The 11,725-nt window shown below is 30.0% G+C and overlaps 1 long non-coding RNA gene across 2 annotated transcripts; it reads right to left on the bottom strand.

The window, feature by feature from the left end:
- Positions 1-705: 705 nt before the first annotated feature.
- LOC121118984 (uncharacterized) lies at positions 706-2,818 on the bottom strand. 2 transcript variants are annotated; one of them, XR_005864637.2, is made up of 4 exons: positions 2,049-2,818; positions 1,619-1,977; positions 1,229-1,492; positions 706-1,163 (listed from the first exon to the last, which is right to left on the bottom strand). It is a non-coding gene; the product is annotated as an uncharacterized lncRNA (long non-coding RNA). The 2 variants fall into 2 exon arrangements; XR_011780044.1 differs by having other exon boundaries at positions 1,229-1,977.
- Between the last annotated feature and the right edge of the window lie 8,907 nt (positions 2,819-11,725).

Genomic DNA, 11,725 nt, shown 5'->3' with positions numbered 1-11,725 from the left:
CCAAATGGAGCAGAGTTCGGATAACACTGATCAAGCCAAACTTATGCCTTTACGGTATTTTTTCATGTCATAGAGCTGTGATATATCAACAAACAAAATTGGATTGAATCCATGTACAAACACCAGAAGTAGCGTCACTTCAAGCACTATAACATTTAAAAAAATAGTTCGATTGTAGACTTTTTGTAAATTTTAATGTATTTCTACTTTAGTTTTTATATATTAACTTTCTTCGATTACTAAATCTACAAGCCGTTAAAAATAAAATGACAAAATAAAGAAATACACATTACCATTATTAGACTAAAATAAAAGTAAATACATAAAAGGAAATTTGCTTTTGTATAGAAATCCTAATTTAACATTATAGTTAAAAATGATTTTCCCTATAAAAATAACCTAAAACCTCAACACAATCAAATAATCAAACTAATAAATACGACGTTTCACATAACCACATATACATAATCAAATACTGTAAACCAATGTACTTAAAAAACCAGAAAAACAACTCAAATAAATAAAAAATTAAAAGAAAAATCCAACTCAATCCATATTCCCCCTATAGATAAGACATAAACCAAGTAAACCGAATAGAGGTCCAACGTCATCAAAAGCTGAAAAATGTCTTGGTCAAAATTTAGTTTTTTCGACCGCTAAACGGAGTATTTTTTATTATTTTTACCTTCAAGAGAATAACAAATGTAACTACTAGCGAGAAACTTGAATATATTCGTGTATTGATAAATATATAAAGAATTTAATTATTTTAGTGATAAATTATATCTAGTAATAAGATTAATGTATCGGAGTCTCCAAAGAATGGTACGCATTGACAGCTTTGCTACTTGTCCTTCAAAGGAGCTTTTCAACTGTGCCAAGAGTCATTTTAGAATTTACAGGGAAGGAAAGTTCTTCCAACTTTCCTAGTCAACTAATTCCCGGAAGGAATGTATGGCTTGCTGCCCACTGTCGCATGAGACAGTGAGGAAAATTCCAGTCTCGTATTTTAGATGAGTTTCAATTTAAAATTCAAAAGAAGGTCCTTAAGGAAGAGTAGGTTTAGACAAGAAAGTTGAGGAAGGAGATGTGTCTTGTTTCCTTGGGGAGTCGTCCTTTGTACGCCCAAAAAAGAATTAGCGATTTATTTCTCGGAACATAGCCTGAAAATAAACACTCCTCTCATTAAACTTCAAACTTTCAGGCTACATCTTTAAATATGTCATACAAGAATTTGTGAGATTCCGCCAGAGGTGGAGAAATTGATGGAAATCCCTGAGGTTAAATCGGAAGTTGGGATAGCTCAATACTGGTCAGCAAAGGGAATGCTCTTTTTTCAAACGGAAAAGAAGGTAAATGGCTACCCCGGACTACAGACAGAGATTGAGGGTACCTCCAAAAGGATGCTACAGAAGAGGTCGTAATTGAATTCGGAATTTATTTAGTTCTTAGAGTTTATCTCAGATGAAGGATATACTCGTATAAATATTCCCTTATAAATTTAAAGAAATAACGTATCATAAATTAGGCTTGAATTTTGTTCCTTCTTTCAAACTTGTTTGGAGCAAGGCTTTTATTTGCTCTTTAGTTTTAGATTCATTTATGCGAATATACTCACTTCACACTTGTACTTCCATCAGAGAGGATCGTCTCATGAAGAATCCGCCCATGTTCAAGTTGTAAAACTTATCAGTCTCCAATGATTAAAAAAATAATTAAACCAATACAACGGCAATTGGTAATTTCAATTTATTTGTAAAGTTGTTTGCTATTAATGTATCCCGAACTCCTGGTATAAGAGCACAATAAAAATTTTCCTGGGACAACTCAGTATATGTAGCCTGTAGAAGAAACTTCATGTACACCCCTAATCAAATTCCATGGAGGAAATTGGAAATATTGATCCAAATGATACATTGGGCGACAATGGGAGCGAGTAATCACTTCCAGAAAACATGGAGGTCAAAATTCACTTATCTAAGGAGATATGAAGGAATTGGAGCCCTAATAACATAAATGATGTTTTGAGCTGGAATGAAACTACTCACACAGCAATAGCGATGCTGAACTTCTGCTCTATTGATTTGACTCCGAAGGCATACTATTGTTTTTTTCAGGAAAAGTCCGCGCAAATTTGCAAATAATTTGATCAAAATTTATAGTTTTAGGATTAAAGATGTGTAATTTTATCTCATGGCTCCAATCTCTCGTCGGCACAAAGAGATGCAAAACCTGGATGTTGTTTAACACTATTATTCATGCCTTTGTGGACTGACCTTCAATACATATACTGAAAAAATTCATATTGCTTAACATAGCAGGAATAAGTGATGAAATCGTGACTTCTTTTTTTTTTTAGTCGGGCTGACTATTTCGAGTGCTCTTACAAATACTTGTACTATCGAGTTATCTCTCTCGAGTTGTAGAAGTCAGATAGCAGAGAAGCTGTCAGAAGGAGACCCTATACGAAATGAAAAATTTAGAGCTATTTTTATTTATACAGCTGCGATATACTCTGTTTTTGCTATAAAAATTCCGGATTCTTTTAATTTAACGTGGAAGTAAACAGGGGATTTGATACGCTACTATCTACATCTGGTTCGAACGATAATATGACATTTCTTCGCCGTCAATACGCATCCACGGAGAGTTAAAGCAATTTCTACATCCTAATTTTTTAGTAGTATAATTTTGATAATTTTTATTCATATATTTTCTACGAGATCAGTTTACTAATTTTATTGAAGATTTTTATGAAATGTGATAAACTACCACAGAGTATTTTTATTATATTTTGACTCAGTGTGTTAATTAATTGTTGAATTGACTTTGGTTTAAGGATTTAATTATAAAATAAAATATTTATTTATATATGTAAAATATCCCAACTAATAAAGTCTTTATATTAAAATAATAATAATAATGTTCAACTTTTTCTAAATACGGGAAACAAACCTTACATGACTTGATTTACTTTTAATTGGAAGTTGTTCCAACTCTAATTCAATTTTCAAGTCAATGGCATGTAAAATTGTGGCTCAAGCCCTTCAACATATTGGCACCTGGAGTAAAAGTCCTCGAAATTAACGACTCAAGTCTACACATCAGAATAATGTGGTTTTTTTTTCAACAAATTATTGATCTGATTATTTCATATGATGTACAAGGCAAAAAATTTCTTTTGAAAAAATGGCTTTACTATCTTTAATACGTAAAAAAACTAATTTAAAGAGTTGTACAGTAAAATGGTAGAATATTGGTACTATGTTACTGGTGCATGTAAAATGGCTTTGTAGTGAATTGGTATTGAAACTGGTTCTGACAGCGCAAATTCATTGTTATTCTAATATTGACTTAGCGATGACGTAACCCCAACAAAATTTTATTATGTAAAAAGTTTTCAAATTTTCTAGAAATTTTAGAGCTCTTTCCAAAACCTGAAACGAAAATCCAATATACAATATATTTGCTTTTTCTTTTTATTATTCTTCAAAGTATTGAAATGGCAATACCTATTTTGTATAAGAATACGTACAAAAATATTGCTATCGTGATAACACTATTACAAACACATTTTGTTTAAGAATTGGATTCGTCTCTACGAAAATAGTATATTTTATTTCAAAATCTACTAAAAAATGTTCACTAGCATTATTAGTGAATCAAACTAATTCGGTTCTTTAAAGAAGTTTGGTCTGGACTGGTATTAAAGAAAAAATCAGTTAAGATAGGTCCCGAAGAAAAATTTGGTGTAGACCAATTCTATCAATGAATTGTTTTTGACGTCATGTGTGCTTCAAATTATTGAATAAAATCAATTAAGTTAAATGTGTTGGATAAATCATATATGTACAATTCATAAATTCTGATAGGGGAGAAAATTGGTCCACTAATTGAAAACCATTAACTTTCTGTCTACGGTCTGAACCTAAATATTTTTCCAAATTTTTCGAAAAAATCCCTTAAGGTCATACTAGAGAAAAAATTGGCCTTGGACCGAGTCTCAACACTAGTCTACCCTCATTAATGTAATATTCATTTTTTGTGGAACAAAATGAATACAAATCCATGCTAGGGTAACATAAAAATTGATGAATTGACATTAAAAGGATTTATTAAATGACGATTTCTATATGATCTATATTTATTCATATGCTGTGAGACATATCATATTTCAACATACATATCTACATAAATAGCAAGTGATTGATGATACTTTGTGTGTGTGTGTTTTTTGTTTTTTTTAACTTTTGCAAAACAGCAATTATTATTTCTGATTTCCATGACATATCAAATATTTGAATAACTAGTCTCATCAATTAAAACAAGTACTATTTGGTTGTTCTCTGTTGTTACTGAGTAATATTTACAATAAAGATATGTAACAACATACATACATGTTAGTGTTGTGCTGCGTTTCTGGTTGTTCAGTCTGAATCTGTCACATTGAAAAATATAATATAGATCGGTCCCACAGAAAAAATTGGACTACACCTAATTTTAAATGAGACAGATTAAGACCGATTTAATGGAGGAATTGTTGATGACGTCATTTTTGACTTTCATGACATAGGTATGTTTAGGGATGGGATTTCTGTAGAGTGCGAGGAGAAGGTGTGAGCGTAGCTTATGTGCTTCTACGTCTCATGAACAGATTAAATGAAAATTCTAAAATATACTAGATAAATAAATGTTTGTAAGTGCATTATGAACTTTATTTAATCTATTAAACATCATTTTTAATTTTGAAGACTATCTTGAGATGACTTATTTTCCAGCAAATTTTATAATTTAACAAGGCAATGGATTGAAAAAAAATTAAATTGGGTGAAATATCAAGAATTTATTTAAATTAAATATAAATGACATATATTTGATTTTTCCCATTTAAGCAATGAAAATCCAGCATTTTTAAGGGGGGTCAACAAAACACTTCTATACTTTTTTTGTACGCATCCTGTAAGTTTTTTTTTTCTCTCCGTAAATCGGCATTTTGTAACATACCTACTTTATTTGCTCTATTTTTGGGGAAGTTATTTTAAATAATTTCCACTTACATATATATTTTCATCGTGAACTCCAATCCAAGGTAATTATTTTACTGAAGCTCCAAAAACTCTATGAAATCAAACCGTCATATATTTGGAAAGTTGCCCACCCATAATTATTTAATATATTTTAGAGAGAAACATATGTTTTTAAGGCCCGGTAACATACACGGCTTGATGAATGGGCCTGGGAAGCATTGGAGGATTTATTATTGAAATATACATGTGTATAATTCAAATACTTTTTCTTAAAATATAACTCGCAGTTGCGAGTCTTTGAGTACATCATTTTAGTCGATTTTATAGCTTTATCTTTGAGTTACACTCATTTGTGGACCTCAGGCAAACGCAGTTGAAAAATAAAAAAAAGGCGGAATTGATGACTTTTGACGCTTCTCCCTAGTCTTGCTTCTCGTATTTAAATTTCATTTATGTAGTATTGGGATCAACCATGTTATCGAACAGGGCCAATCCCAATCAATTTGGCGCTTTATGCAAAATATTAGCCAATTATATGTATATTCAATATTATACTATTACACAAAGCTGAATATATTAATTACCTTGGACATATTTATATTCTGAGAGAATATAAATACCTCTTATAATATAATAAATAAGTAAAATATGTAATATCCAAAGCCAATACAAAATATATAATTGACGAATATACAAAATGAAAACTCTTAGACATGTGTTACAAAATAAGATATTACAACTGCACGAATATATGTATGCATAGAGTATTTATTGATATGCACTTATTATTTTCATACTAAGAAATGCAGTTATTAACTGGTCGGAGCAGTGACTTCAGGTAGGGTTGTAGTCGAAAATATTGAATAAGTGATTCGGGACTAATTTTATTCTTTCACACGGCAAGCAACCCCCTCCACCCCAAAGTCATGCATTAATGTCTCAAACAAAAAATAATAATAATAAAGACAGAACCCTCCTGTCTCGAGAAGGTAACACTATAAATAAACTAAGACCACTTTGGGTATATCAGAGATTAACTCACAAGAGGAATTTGCAACCTTTTGAAAAAATCAGCAATGCAATTAAAAATACATCAGAGGCCTCTCTAAAAAAATTCAGCCAGAAATTTAAAAAAAATGAAACCCGACTGGGCCTGACAATTAAAGACCAACCAGATCCTAGTTTTAATGGCGCAACTTGCCCAGCTATAATGTTGGAAAAATTGAGCCCAGCCCGAAAGTCGGGTTAGGTTTGGGGTCGGCTTTTTTTTCCACCAATTTATGGGACCTCCGAATGAAGGTCACACTTATCATTTGCCTATATTGGCTATGCTTTAGGTAAGCCTCTCCAGTAAATAGGTAACTCAGAACAAATATGTATGTTCAGCTATTTTTTAAAGGAGTGAAATTGTTGAAAATAAATTGGAGGTTGCCTGGAATAAAAGTACTGCCTCTATTTTGAGGCTATAAAAAAACAATTTGAAGAAATTGGCCACCATTTTATAAAAATTAAGAGTATAATTTTAGGACCCCTGGGATTGCCTGTTTTGCTTTTTTTATTTGAATGTTTTTTGGGATAACCATGGATTTTGCAGAGAAAAACGTCGAGTACTATTTGGACAGGTTACAGAGTTGTGAGCATCGCTGGGACAAGTGTGTAGAGTTACAAGGGGACTACGATGAAAAATGAAATAAAAAATCATATAAAGTGTATTTTATTTTTGATAAGTTCGAAACTTTTTATACAACCCTCGTATGTAGTTGTATCCCTTTGATATCCCGAAGTTAGATACAACAGAAAAATAATACATCACAAACCAGATTTAGGAAAAAATTTACTTACAGTTTGTTTTATAAGACCTTGAGATTAAACATTTGTACCAATTCAATGCGAAGAGTTTATACAATATACAAATCCAGTCATACATAAATGCGTAACTGCTCATCAAATGACCCATATAAAAATGAATCAATGAAGTATGAGCAAATCGTAGAACGCAAAATATAATATTTTTCTCTAGAGGAAAATATGAATAAGTACACTTATTCCCTTTGCCACAATCCTCTTGAGAACAATAACTTTTAATAAACAAAACAATAATATGGAAAATGGAGAAAAGGGGACAAAATAGCTCATTAATTCGTCAATCAGTAGATATATATCCTACATTGTTTAGGTATGATGTCGTCGAATATTAAAAAAAACGTATAAAAAATTCGTAAATTGTTATTTTTAAGAGCAATTAAATATATTATTATTTTTTATAAATAGGAAAATATGGATTTTTTTAGTAAGAAAAAGTGCTATAAATCCTACATAATTTATCCATATAATGACTGTTTTTTAATATTTTAAATTAAAGTATGATGAAAGAATTTTAAAATAAACGCAATTATTCGAATTTGCATTAATCTTTTTTCAACATCTGCAATGTTTTATTAAACCACAAAAAAGTATGATAATATGAACAAATGATTCTCTTTACTTTTATAATGCAATTTTAATAAATTTGTGCAAATATAGGAAATATAGATCTTAAAATTGCCATAAAATGTAAAAATCCTTAGTTATGAGTATCCCAAATATTAAACTTGTAACCCTGACAATTTTAGGAATGTTTAAGAGCAGCTTAGCTGTCTTGACGTTTCATCGAATTATCTGTGAGCAACTGTGAGATAAAAGAAATAAACACAAGTCCCACTCCGTATCAAACAAGGAAATAGACAGAAATTACTCCAATTTTGATCCTTGATTCTACACTGAGTCAAAACGAGGACTTACATTTAACAACTCATCCGTGTTTTCATTGTTTTTGATGAACACATACACACATCCGTGGTAACACTTATAACTTATAACATCTGTTCTCCCCTGAAAGATGAAAGTAGTATGATTACAGCTCATGGGATAAAAAACAAGGTTGCCAATAAAAATAAAACTAGCACGTTAAAAATGATTAGGATTTACATTATTAGGTATTGACAACATAAATCCAGTCACTTTTGTTATAAAAGATCAACAATTAATTATGAATAAATATATGACCACAAATAATACCGACCAATCTATTAAATATTTAATGTCTTTACTGCATGTCAATAACGATGGATTCGATGAACAAAGAAACATTATGTAATCTCAAGAAATATCTCAAGTATCATTAAGCTAATGAAGAAATCATATTTACAAGGTGATGAATCTTATGAGGATTCTTTTTCTTACCAACCAAAACACGCAATTAAGTATATAACTTGAATATCCTTGTTATCGGATCATTGATTCTTTCAACATACAATTATATAATGGTTAAAGCCATTTATGAATACATAAATAAATATACATATATAGGGAAGACGGGGGAAAGTTTAATACTTTTTGGTATGGTGTCATTTATACGGAGCTAGATAGGTGCAACATTTAGTCGTATTTCTGCTACTATTAAAATCGATTTGGAGATTATAAAAGTCAGTAGTTTCTCCACAAATTATATTTGAAAGTCAAGCATTACAACATTAAATAAAATATCGAGGTTTCTTTAGAAAATTTGACTATAATTTTTTTGAAAGAATAAATAGCTAGATTTTATAATTATCAAACCTTTGCTGTAGTAGTAAGAGGAGGCTAGAAAAGGGGGAGGGGATTATGAAAGAATCAATAAATATGGCCCTTCAACATAAAAGCAAGCTAGAATGATTATTCTCAATATGGAGTCTGGATTACTTTAGTACTCTGTGAGTTATCTCCATTTCTATCAACAAGTTATTTTTATAAACCCTTTGATGTTGTTGCAATTTTGGCACTTCAAGTAGCCAAAATTCATCAATACAATAAAAGAATGAAAATTTGATAGGTTTTATTTGAAATTCCGTAACGGGAAAAATATAAGACACTTAAATCAAATAATGGTAATAAACTGGTGATGTGATACGAGTCAAACTCGCTATAAGAACTCGAGGTTTATGAAGTATTTAAAAAATGATCAATTAACGAGTGTTAATCAGAACTCGTTAATTTCGATGGTTGGTTAGATGTATAGTAAGCCAATGGTTCACTTTAATATTATGTAGTCATTATTCTTCGTTGAATTTGATAAAACAAATTTTAAGTACTCATATATAAGTGTTTATTCTACAATTGTGTGGAGTTCAGAAATGAGCCCCAATACTATCTGGAGGAGTATAAACTCCAATCACGCAATCTGTTGTAGTAAAAAGCATATTTTTTATAACTAATTCTTGTTGTTAAACGGGTATGAACCTTTTAGAAATATACAAAAGTAAAATTTTATGAAAGTTGTCATTTTATATTCACATCACACAAGTATTTCAAACAACTCTTCCATTTTGGGGTAATACTTAAAATCCCTAAAAATGGTTTTTGAGCAAAAAAAAGGTAGATTGACTGAATGTATACAATTTGAAATCAAATTAAAAATGGGTTAAATGTTGTTTTTTTACGTAAATAGTAAAAAAAAGGTTTGAATTAGTTATTTAAATTGAAGAATTGGCCCGTCAAATTAAAGAATCAACTTCAGTTCGTGTTTGTATAAAACTATTATGTAGTAATTTTCATTCAAATAATTAATTAATATGAAATTTTACTCCTCAATGTATCTTTCAATACCATTGTGATTGATTCATACAGCCAGTGAAGTCGAGTGGAATTACACATGGAGTCGAATAAATTTTAAATGACATAATTCAAATAATTGGATCAAATAAAGAATCCCAAAATATTTTTCTGAATTCTAAATTGAGAATAATTTATTCATAGATGTGTGTAGCTTTAATGAAATTGTTTGTGCTGATTTATTATTTTAGGAGCTGATAAAAATTAATTTTATTTTTAGAGTCTGTTTTGTATAGTTTCTAGAAGTTGGGTTCATAATATTTAAAGATCCCGGATTCGAATAAAGATATGTGAGTATTTTTTTACTCCAAATCATAAATGAATATACATATTCTCTATGGTATTAATTCATGAGAATTAAATGTAGCTAATTACTAAAAATTACAGTATTTTGATCCTTTTAAGTCCATGAATGGGGATATAGGAAATTGAAACAGTCTAAAAGATGTTTTTTATCTGTTTCAGTTCGGCACCAAACATAGGAACTCCATCTGACCTAGGAATATTTTTGGTGAAATCCTTATACAGAATGTATAAAGATTTCTCTAGGAATTGCCAGGGCGCCAACGCACAATGAATACAATAGAATAACTTCTCCCAAGCGCATTGCCCATGAGTTACGGTGTTTCCATTAAGTTATTCTATTTTATGTGAAAGTTAACCATTTTTATATAAATTGAAATTTTCCTTTCAAATAAATTAAATTCAAAGATAATTATTCTTAAAATATTTTTAATGTCAAAATAATGATAGAACATAGTTCAAATATATTCCTTTTGGTAAACAATGACGAAATATATGGTTTGATTTTAGAGATTGTACAAAGCTTATTAAGTTGTAAATATCACAATTTTATGAAAATAATTCTAATTCTTACCTAAGCAAAAGTCAATATGAGTCGAAATAGAGTATTTAATAAAAAAAATTGGATTGTATGCAAGGTTGTCCGCTGGTAGCCTCCCTCCCCAAATCAAAATTTTTTGAAAAATTATGGATATGAAAACAAAAAATTATCATAAGAAAATGTTTTTTTAATTTTAAAAACTAAGCCCTCCCCCCACCAAAAAAAAGACATGAAGAAACAATATTTCAATAGTGTTTGTATACTTTTCTCCTAAAATGATTATTTCTTGTAAAAATGGAAAAATATTTATATATAAATATCAATGTATCTTATATAGCACGCACTGCTTTGTCCTTGATGTATAACATAAAATCTAAACTTGCTCTAAAAAGTTTTTTTCAATTTGAAAAAGTCTATACTAAAAAAAACACAATTATATTGTTGTTATTATACGTTTAATACATTTTAATAACATCTCTGATTTTTTTGGGCAGTACTCCAACTGGATGTAATCAGGAGATAGATTCAATAATCTTTTTCACTTCCAAAACCCTTTATTGTTTGACTCAAAAATGAAATATTGGGCTGTAGGTGTAGCTGGGGTAATATGATATCCTAAAATACAGTTCAATAGTCCTTCTAGAGTTAATTTGTTTTAATATGTGCCATTAAATAACATGATCTTTCAGACATATTGCATTCAAGCTAATTTTACCGCCCATATGAAGAAGGTATGTATTTTTTATTTTAACCTCTTTTTTCTACAGATCTTTTGATTGCACTCAATTAGTGGATTAAATTTCTTGTGCAAACAAAGATAAAATATGTAAACATAGAATGTAATATGGATAATTATGTGCTAGGTAATAATCATTAGTTTCTCAGATGATTATTTTTTAGTAACATAATAAGATATATGAAATGGCTCTGTGGAGTACTATGAGACACACTAATTGGGGTAATATTGGCACTGGCTTTGTGGGTGTTTCCCATATTGTCATGAGGCTTCCAAATCCTCATTTTTAGGAAGTATAGCCAGAGCTGGCAAAACCTTGACTTTTGGCATAGTTTGACAAATCTATAAGTAGGAGAATTCTAACAAACACTTGTTGCTCACATTAAATATGCTGTCCAAGTGATTTTACCAGTCATATAATACTATTTATGCATTATTACCTAATCAGTAGCCAAATAACACCAATACACCAATTGAGTTTCATTTATA

This window comes from Lepeophtheirus salmonis, chromosome 5, assembly GCF_016086655.4.
Source record: "Lepeophtheirus salmonis chromosome 5, UVic_Lsal_1.4, whole genome shotgun sequence".
In the NCBI taxonomy this organism is placed as follows: domain Eukaryota; kingdom Metazoa; phylum Arthropoda; class Copepoda; order Siphonostomatoida; family Caligidae; genus Lepeophtheirus; species Lepeophtheirus salmonis.
This window is presented reverse-complemented; position numbering and strand designations above follow the sequence as displayed.